Below are 9,521 nucleotides of genomic sequence, written 5' to 3' on the forward strand. Positions count from 1 at the left end.
TGTAAAACGAGACAGAGAGTGAGCAGAGAGAGGCAGCTAGGGAATAGATGGGAAAACAGAGGATGAGGAAAGAGAGATTCATTCAGAGGCCCAGATTAGATCATTGATTCTGCAGAGTGAAAGTAGCGTCTCACTTGAGTGACCCACAATGAGACCGGAGACGGGGGAAAACAAAGGAGATGGAAAAAGAGAAACATGGAGGGCAGAGAGGGGAGGAGGACAGAGAGAGAGAGAGGGGGGGGGAGAGAGAGAGAGAGAGAGAGAAAGAGAGAGGTTATATCACGAGGAAAATGAGGATGGTGAAATGGCACCAGAGAGAGATTAGAGAGATTTAAGGCATGCTAGTTCTGTTTCTGGCAGAGAGGCACCGTCTCTGTGCTAGAAGTCGTGCCAGTTTATTTTCGTTCAAGCTCATATTGCTCTGCACAGCTGCAATGTATTGGACTCGCCAGTATTCACACAGTACCACGTGTTGGTTTGTAGCCGTGTAGATAATGCTTAATATAAACCAGTGAGCTGCCCATCTCTCTGTGCCCAGTGAGATGATTCCTTGCCTTTGAATGAGCATCCGGACTCAGTCTGCTTTAGTCCCGTTTTGGCCCGCTCCAGCCAGCCTTGTGCATTTGCCACGCTTTGTTCTGTGGTTCTCTGTGCCGTGATTCTCCTTGTCTCCAGGGGCCCGGCATAACTACAAACCTCCCAGAGACAAAACAAGTCCACGTTAACGTTCAGACATCTTAGCCTCATTAAAACACCAACACTCCTCAGAAACCAATTTAAGTTTGAAGACTCCTATCAGCGGGCCAGAAATAGGCGCAAGACTAAATGGATTTGTCTATATGTACTCCGCACTGGGCCCCAAGTGATACTAACGACATGCTGTTGCCAGACTGGAAATAGAATAAGCATCTCCAGAGGAATGAATCATTTTCTTATTTTCATGCAAATTCGCAATTGTGAAAAAAGATCTTGGCAGACATATTTGGAGGGGGTCCAGAAAAAATAAACGTATTTTGAGAGTGATTTTCCGCTTTGCTTTTCCCTTTCACACTGGGCTGAGTTCTGTCTAAAGAGATATCAGTCTGCTGGAAATGTGACATGAAATTACCCACAACTCCCTTCTGTCTTCCCATCAAGTTGGCAGTTTCACAGCCCCTGGAAGTTAAAGAGTAATTTAGGAAAGAGTTTCGGATGAGGGCGACCGCGTGTGTGTGTGTGTGTGTGTGTGTGTGTGTGTGTGGTGTGGTGATGATAAAACCCTCCCCCACACTCATGGAGTGATGAACTGAGTCGAGGAACCTAAAACGATTGTTTTAGATTCCTTGAACTGAGACTGGACAGAATGAATTGTCTGAGGATGGAGTGAATGGGGGGAAACAGTGGAAAAAAAAACTCCCTGCTGGCTGATTTGAGGTGGTATGATGCAGTGTGGGTGAAAGGTGATCTGGCAGGGTGAGTAACCTCCCTCCAGATGTACTAAAGTAACCTACTTTATTACTCATTGAACATTCCAGCAAGGTTGCAGACCGGATTTCATATGATGACTTCCTAGTTGGTTCTTCACTCAGTACTCACTCAAGTACTGTAATTCACCAAACTCAGCTTATGTTAGCCATCCATCCATTGTCATCCACTTATCCGGGGTTGGGTCGCGGAGGCAGCAGTTCCAGCAGGGGGCCCCAGACATCCCTTTCCCTAGCAACATCAACCAGCTCTGCCTGGGGGATCTTTAGCTGCTCACAGGCCAGTGCGGAGATGTATGCCCGCCACCTGGTCCTGGGTCTACCCCGCGGCCTCCTCCCAGCTGGACATGCCAGGAGGCATCCTCACTAGATGCCCGAACCACCTCAACTGGCACACAAAGGAGCAGCTGCTCTACTCCAAGTCTCTCACTGATTACTGAACTTCGCACCTGGTCTCTAAGGAAGACACCAGCCACCCTCCTGAGAAAACTCATATGAGCCGCTTGTATCCTTGATCTTGTTCTTTCGGTCATGACCCATCCTTCAAGACCATACTGTAGGTGAGAGTAAAAATGAAGAAAGACGGGTAGATCAAGAGCTTTGCCTTTTGGCTCAGCTCTCTTTTCATCACAACAGTGTGGTAAAGTGATTGCTGAACCGCTCCTGCTGCTCCCCCTCCTCCTCACTCATGAACAAGACCCCCAGATACTTGAACTCCTTCACTTGGGGTAAGGACTCATTCCCTACTTGGAGTGGACAATCCACCAGTTTCCTGCTGAGAACCATGGCTTCAGATTTGGAGGTGTTGATTTTCCTCCCAGCCGCTTCACACTCGGCTGCGAAGCGACCGGAGAGTTCTGGAGTTCACAGGCCGATGATGCCAACAGGACCACATCATCTGCAAAAAACAGTGACGCGATCCTCAGCTCACCGAACTGCAAGCTCTCCCCTCCATGGCTACACCTCGATATCCTGTCCATGAAAATAACAAACGTGATTGGTGACAAAGCGCAGCCCTGAAGGAGGCCAACCCCTACTGGAAAAGAATCCGACTGACTGCCAATAACACGGACACAGCTCTCGCTCTGGGTGTCCAGGGATTGGAGGGCCCTGAGCAGGGACCCCCTCACCCCATACTTCCGCAGAACCCTCCACAATATCTCTCGAGGGACCCGGTCATAAGCCTTCTCCAAATCCACAAAACACTTGTAGACAGGTTGGGCAATCTCCCAAGCCCCCTCCAAGATCGTCGCAAGAGTGCTGGTCGGTTGTTCCAAGACCAGGACGGAATCCGCATTGTTCCTCTTCAATCTGAGGTTCTACTATTGGCCGGACCCTCCTTTCCAGCACCTTCCAGTTTACGTTAGCCTGCTGAGCTCATCCACTGCTTAACTAAAAGCATTATAGCGTAACCGCTTGATTAGCATCTTCACATAAATCAGATGAGTTACATAAGTAGACAGTCCCTAAAAACCTCAGCCTCCGAAGCTTTACACCAGACGTTGAGTGCTGTCTGGTGTGGATGGCCTGGATGTGTGTGTGTGTGTGTGTGTGTGTGTGTGTGTGTTGAACACCTGCTTGGTCCCCCGCCTATGGATAGCCTCATCTCCCTTCCATCTGTCTGTGTGATGGCCAGATGTGCTGAGGAGGAAGAGAGAGAGAGAGAGAGAAAGAGAGCAAGAGAGAGAGAGAGAGAGAGAGAGAGAGAGAGAGAGAGAGGGGGGCTCTCTAAGATCACGGCTTACAGAGAGACTTCTCATCAAACAGAGAAAATATCTCCATGATATGGGGACATAGTGACAGTATAATATGAAGAGAGGACCAGCTACCTACAGTGTACTTGACTTTAATCACATCATTTTGTACAGCACCAAAGGGATGCTGAGCTGAAAACAGCAGTCAAAGACACCTTATATAACCTTGCAGTATTAGACCTGGGTCATAGAGTAGTGGCTGTAGATGGTGTAAGTTAATACAGCTGGTGTTAGAAGAGTTCCAGCCTCTTCAGAGACTGTGGCTAGCCGTAGATAATACTGTTAACACTGCAGGGCTGGCTCCCGTATCCTCCAGCACAGCAAGGCAGTGCTGATATGGAGATGGATAAACTAATTCTCTCCAATAGATCTGCATTCATTATCTGTTGTCAACAGTGATTTATGGGACCATCCTTCCCAGGTAGCGGCAGCCATATGCCAGCCCATCCTGATGTACTTAGGGACCAACCGATTAATGATGCTTGGATCCATCATCGGAAAGACGCAAACCAACACTCCAAATGAACCTTTAATGGCATCGACGTCTGCGTTTTCCTCGGTTTCTATTCCCGACTCTGCTTGCCTAGCAGAAAAATGAAAGATTTCGATTTGGACACCAAAAAAAGCTCTGCGAAGCAGTTCTCGGCGCAGAGACGAGGCTGACGTTGCCAAATACCGACAAAACGTGTTTTTTTCCCTGGGTCCTCTGACTTGTCACCGTATATGACCACCTTGCATAAACGCCGCTTCGATCAGCTACACCGCCAAAAAGCTAATGATCTGATGGTGCAGGTGGGGCGGTATTTATAGCCTACTGAGGAGAGAGTTTAAGCAATTCAACTCGGTTCTTTAACAAGTGTTAACTGTAGCTAGTGAGGATGCTGCGGTATACAGGTTAGCAGCAGATCAGCTTGTGTCCTTGCTGTCTGCTCCTCCAGGGTAGAGCGTTTTTGCCAGTTGCCTCTGCGTCTGCTCCCCAGGGCTGCTGACCGCCGTCGGCCTCAGCAGGGCTCTGGTGTTTCACAGCTGGAGGGTGAGGAGGAGGACGGATGGGGTGACGAACTCTCCGCTCTCCCCGTCACTGACGCCTCACTTCCTCTGCGGCCCCGCGTGAGACGAGGAGGCGCGGCGGCCATGTCGGTTCAATAAAACCCCTGTCCCTCCGTGACCCCGCGACCCTCCTCAGACCAGATAACACAGACAGACACACAGGCGGCTGGCTAAATGTGATTCCCCTACAACTCTTGTCTCTGACAGGGAAAAGACTGACACACTCGGGTCATGGCCGCCATGCGCCGCCCTGCTGAATGACAGGAAATGTAATCTGAGGGAAAACTGTTCTTTGCTTTGAATAAAGAAACCAGTAGATAAAGACATTATCTGCTGATCTCTCAGGTAATGGTTTAATATATCTTCTCACACTGTAAAACAATGCAAAATATGCAAAATGTTCCACAAGTGGAACATTTCATTGTTGTGCAGTATGAAATTGCAAAGCCAGACAGTTTTAGAATGATATAATGCTAATGTTTTAGAAGTCTGACAACGGAATGTGATATATCTCTTATTCTAGCCGCTCCCTGTGGACCCATACTGTGATGATGAACGTTTCTCTCATTGAATCGTTTAGCGTTCATTGATCTCAGGATCGCCACCTTAACCAAGCTGTCAGCATTGGCATGTGGAGTCAGTGATTCAGCCTGAGAGACAGAGGACACGGAAGCTTGCTTATCATGCACAGCCCCTCTCCTCGTCTCTCCTTAGAAAGTTGTGCCAGCTCACGTAATGAGCAGGTTAAAATCAGGTCTAAACTAGAGGCTAGAACACACCAATACACCTGTCCAAATTAATTTCCCCAGTTGACTATCTGAGCTGCACACACACACACACGCACCCACCCACACCCACACACGCGTGTATACCCACAAACCCACACACATAGACGGAGGTATCTTTAATAATATCATTAGCTTGCTCTGTGATGCGTCGACATGTTCGAGGTCAGCTTGTGTGAAGGATTGCTGGGTTGGGAGACAATATTATACCAAAATGAAGTGCAAAATGAAAGAACTGTTATGAGATGAGAGTACTATTATAATTTAGAGAAAGGAGCAACGATGACTGATGTGTTTGGATAAACCTGTCAAAGGGTATCTCTCATTTTCAGGGGCGGATGGGTGGAGAAGCCATTTGAAATGTGCATACCCATAACAGTTTAATGACGCTAACTTATAGCATCCGGACACTAACTTATAGCATTCGCACTGCAGTAAAATCAGAGAAGCCACTGAGAAGCAAGGCACCTTCATGTGCACAGCCAGCTGTAGCGCCCCTCATTCAACCAACCGTCTTTAGGCACATCCCAATTTGATTAGCACGGTATTATTTTTAATTTAAAGTGAGCTTTTAGAGTGATTAAAACACCGAAACAATTCAAGTGCTATTTGTTGTAATTTTATCAAATTTCCTGACTATCATCAGGGTAGCGTGTCCCAGGAAGGAAGTGAGGCAAATAAATTAGGGAAGAATTTCATTAAAATCTCTCTCTGAGCTAGTTGTTCATGTCTCACAGCATGTGGCGCCCGCTGTGTGCTCAGAAACAGAGCCTGCTTTTCATAAATTTAATGGAAATGCTATGAATAATTCATTTTGAAAACTCACAGAACCAAACACTCACAGTGTGATTGAAAATGATACAAAATATAACCTGGGTTTTAATTGAATTCTTGTAATTAACTGAAGTGAAACAAGATGAATCAAATAACAAAGCACTTTGAGTGAACAATAAACTTTTCCATTATAACTTGCTTTATGTTCAGTCACAATTATTGAATTATGTAAATCGGCACATCAAAACATACCTTCAATTGAGACACAGCAGCCAAGTAAGAGCCAAGTACAATTTTTCTTATCATCTGCAGAACATGTTTCTCCTCCCTTCTCAGAGGGCAGTCAAAATGTCAAGGTAATCAACTTCCAGGTCACGCTGCAGTAACTGTCTCTGATTGGCTGTTTTGACCCTTTTCACCACTGAGGTCAGCAACAGTGCGGGAACGCAGAGTTGCCATGGGCAACAACAGACGGTAAGCTCCCACCGATCAATGGGTTTTATTTTACCACAGGAATTCAATAACTCCAATAAACAAGGGGATGACCTTCCAAAACCACAAGAAGTGGACAGAAGTAACCTCAGTAAGAAACCCTGGACCCCAATGCCCTCTCCTTCCTCCAACTGCGCCTGAAATAAGATCTCCTGTGAACCACCAGCTTCTCACAAAGGTGAAAAGCACAGACACTGTCTAGCTGAAGGAAGCTCAATACAGTTTGTCTGTTTGTGATACCTCTGTTTGCTGAGTCAAAGGTCAATGAGCTTTGGCCTCTACCTGCAAAGTGCAAGGGTGCTGTGAGGTCTGACTCAGGGATGACAAATGAGAGGTCAGCCAAGAGTGACTACTGGACATGTGATTCGACGTGGCATGCTTGAACCCGACAAGCAAAGTTGTACAGTATACGTAAATTAAGAGGGTAACTTGTCTTCCTTTGGCAACTGTTCCTGTATGGGCTTTGTTTGACAATGTTCACTTGCTCATGATCTACTCAAACAGACGGGCAAAGCTGTAAACAACCTTTTTCTCTCTCTTTGACCCACCCACACTCATAGCATGAGCTCTTCTTGTGCATGCACACACACACACACACACACACACACACACACACACACACACACACACACACACACACACACACACACACACACAGACCGACGGCACCTAAGCTTCCCTTCCCCACATCCATAATATGACATATCCTCCCCCACTTCCCCTCCCCTACGCCCATATTAGGACATGTTCTGCCGACACAATCAATGAGCAATGGAGGTCTGAAGATGGAGAAGATGACTGACTCTCATCGACATCCAAGACAGATTCCACAGCAGCAAGGGACTCCAGTGAACACTGATTGGGGCTGGGTGCTTGTCAAAGAAAATGACTTGCTCCATCCATTTCTTGCCTCCTCCCATGCTCACTTTTCTTTTCTGGGGATGAATGGTGATGTACCTCAAATGACTGGAGCACTTGAGTGTTGAAAGGAACAGAGGGAGGCAATCTTTTCTTGTCTTTGTACTTTCAGACGCTGCCAAAATATGTGGCTTTAAGGGGAACATTCGGAGTCCCCTTCAACAGCTCAGCCTTGGTGTGGTAAGCATTGAATTTAAGTGAAGGTCCTTACAAACCAGGTCAGGTCCAGCCTGGCTTATGTCAACTCTAGAATAGACTTTAAAATACTATTACTACTAGTAATTTACTAGTCTATAAATCTCTCCACAGTCACTCACCAGAATATATTTCAGACATGCTTGTTAAGTACATGCCAAACAGACCACTTAGTTCCTCAGGCACTGAACTTTTAACAGTTCCAAAAGCCAGGACCAAGAAACATGCAGAGGCAGCTTTTAGTTTCTATGCCCCCAACCTCTGGAACACCCTACCGGAGTGCCTAAGAAGGGCTGAAGCAACGGAGGTCTTCAAGCGAGACCTCAAGACGTACCTTTTCGACCTAACCTACAATCACTAGCTAGGACCTTGAGATACAGAAAGGCAGCCTCAAACCTACCTGTGAATCCTCTGTATACATTGATATTTGTCCTGCTATGCAATGTATGTATATCAAGTAGTGTACAGAAGCTGGTTATCCTGAAACAGGCTTGTTCTGACTGTTGTGTTGCTTCAATGACTCAGTGTGCTACTAACCGTTTTCTGTCTCCCCTAGTGTCTCTCTCTCTCCCTCCTATCCTCTAACCAGGTCCAGTGTCAGCTGCGGAGCTGTGGATATCGTAGTATTTAGTACACACACACACACACGTACACACAGACACACATCAGTCCACATCTGGCTTAGGCCTGGACCTGATGCTCTTAGCCTTTCTTGCTCCGAAAATTTAATTTAATATTATTTATTGTTCTTTAAATGTTCTTAGCCATTAGACAAATATATTCCAGGAGCTTGCCCCAGGTTGCCTGTTTCAATATCTGTGTGGTCTGTATGGCTCTATGTGCTACTAACCCTGCTCTGCCTTCCCTCTGCCTTCCCTCTCCCTAGTGCCTCTCTCTCTCCCTCCTATCTTCTAACCAGGTCCAGTGGATGCCCCACTGTCACCAGCAGACCTCCCGAAGTCCAATAGACACCCCTGTGTCTACTGTGGATGATGTAGCATGTCCGTAGAATATTCTCTCTCCTATGATGCTTTTAGCCTCTCTCACTCTGAAATGTAATTTAATGCAATGTATTGCTTCATAAATGTTCTTAGCCGGTAGACAAACATACTCCTGGAGCTTGCTCGATCGCCTTGTTGAGAGAGGTCAAGGAAGAATTTTTACAGCTCAGTTATCTGGCCCCCGGGTGATTACTGTTTTTTTGCTTCCCTCTGGAATATGTAGAGGTGGGTCGTATGCCCACCTCCCTTGTTCTCTGTAAAGCGCATTGTGTTGCCTCTGGGTATGAAATGCGCTATACAAATAAAGCTTTGATTGATTGATTATGTGCGTTGGCTGGCTTGTTTCTGTGCAGGACTGGTAGGATGGTAATGTCTGATAAATAAAGATGGGTCTTGTCACCTGGACACATCAGTTCCAATGCTTCCAATGCTAATCCAGCACAATGAGAGCGGGATAGCCAGTTAGCTCATGGGCTCACAACAACTAGCTGCAGCTTCCATAACATTAATGGTAGCGGTCAGTGGCTAAAGCAGTTACACTGATGATAACATAAAGTCATCCCCACCGGGAACCCCGGTCTCCTGGGTGGGAGTCCAATGCTCTCACCACTACTCTACTTGTGCAGTGGAGATCGACGGGTGGGTTTTGGTGTCCTTCTTCCAGTCCCTAGTGTGGGTTGGGGTTAGAATGTGGGTTGGGGTTGGGACAGGATCTGATCTATAAGGCAAGGGGTAAAGGTTGGAGTGAAAGGATGAACATGTGGAGGTTTGGGGTATAGTCCCATAAAGTCATCCCCACCGGGTCTTCAACCCCAGTCTCCTGGGTGGAGTCCAATGCCCTCACCACTACTCTACTTGTGCAGTGGAGATCGGCCGGTTTATTTTGGTGTCCTTCTTGATTTTGGTGTGCTGGGACTACTGCTTCTTGTGGTAGTAATGGAGGGAGGGTGGGAGTGATGACCGGACGAACGCTATACTAGGTGCGCTAGCTTACAGCCACCCACAAAAAAGCATTAATACATTAAGCTCATTCCTCCATCACTACCTAAAGCTGTGCCAGTCAACAGTCAGTCTAATCACCGAAAATAA

The sequence above is a fragment of the Borostomias antarcticus genome, assembly GCF_949987555.1.
Source record: "Borostomias antarcticus genome assembly, chromosome: 19".
In the NCBI taxonomy this organism is placed as follows: Eukaryota; Metazoa; Chordata; class Actinopteri; order Stomiiformes; family Stomiidae; genus Borostomias; species Borostomias antarcticus.